Genomic DNA, 1,438 nt, shown 5'->3' with positions numbered 1-1,438 from the left:
GGCTTGGGTGCACCGTCCTGAAAACTACGTTGTCCTTTGAATGTCTGTAGAGTCTGGGCTGAAAAGGAAACAATTTGGGGTTTGAAAGGATGTAATTCATTCTTCCTTTCCCTTTAACCTCTTTCCTCTCTGGAAAGCATGTGGAAACGCTGAAGTTGGAAGAGCAAGAGGGCGGGCGGCCGGCCGCAGGCAGGAAAGGGTTAAGCCTGATTTCTTTTAATTGAACTCCAGAACTGGTGGCCCCAGGCAAAGGGGGGGACTGACCCCGCTAGCGGTAACCAGATGTGGCGGTCCCAGGGGAGCCCCGGAGCAGACCCCTGGATTGAGAAGCAGACAGGAGGAGGGGGAGTGGGCCGGGCCCCCACCCCACCCCCCACAGTAAACCGAGTCTCAATTGCTGGCAGTCTGCGTCGCCACTCCAGGTCTGGTCACGTTCAGACCCGTGTCTGTATTCGAACCCCAAATTGGAGCTGAATTGATGAGACTAATTTGGATAGGGGGGAGGGGAAGGGAGGGAGGCGAGGGAGCGCAATTGCTCCTGAAGAAATAAAGAATTTATAAGTCACCTTTTTGCTGCCGTGGACACCCTTTTGAATTTTTTTCCAATTTATTCGGATCTGCTCTGGATTTCCCCCCCTCTTTTCCCGGGAGGACTCTTAAATAAAAGTGAAAAAGTCCACAGCGTGGTCTGAAGAGCGTGGATAAGGTAATCTGTTTTGGACGTCGGGGGAGAAGGGAGTCAGGCCGTGAGCGCGGGTACCCAGAGGCAGCCTAACTAGACCGCCCGCCCCTGGGTCCAGCAGGGGAGGCAGGAGCTCTCAGAGAAAACTAGGCGGGCAAAGCGGCCACGCCGCTGGGTGGGGATGACAGTCCCCAGCTCAAACTCTCGGACCTCTGGGAGTCCGCAAAGAAGGTTGGGGCTGTGCTCAACCGCGGGGTGCCGCGCTCCCCAGGGCTGCAAAATGGTGTTGAGGGCATGCTCGCCCAAAAGTAGTTTCTTGGTATACTGCTGCGATGGTATTACGTATTATGGGCAGAACTTGATGCTGAGCTGAGGTTTGGCAGTCGAATACACACAAGTTAGAGAGAGGATTTAACACCAAAAGGCGTAGATAAGTAGCCTAAGATGCGTCTGGTCCCCTCCTTAGCAGGCGTGGGGAGCAGGGAGTAGAGGCGCACACGCGTGGGCACTGCTTTCCTAACAATGCTGGAGGTGTTGGGTCACACACCCTTGACAGTTCAGGTCCCCTGCACCCAGAATCCGCATCACGCCGCTCCGGAGTTCAGCACTTGATGCTAAAAGTTCTTTCGATCTTTCGGGTGCCTGCCTTCCTTCCTTCCTTCCTTCCTTCCTTCCTTCCTTCCTTCCTTCTTTCCTTCTTCCTTCCTTCCCTGCTTCTCTCTCTCTCTGTCTCTCTCTCTCTGTCTCTCTCTCTCT

Source organism: Microtus ochrogaster, chromosome 5 (genome assembly GCF_000317375.1).
Source record: "Microtus ochrogaster isolate Prairie Vole_2 chromosome 5, MicOch1.0, whole genome shotgun sequence".
NCBI classification, from domain to species: Eukaryota; Metazoa; Chordata; class Mammalia; order Rodentia; family Cricetidae; genus Microtus; species Microtus ochrogaster.
This window is presented reverse-complemented; position numbering follows the sequence as displayed.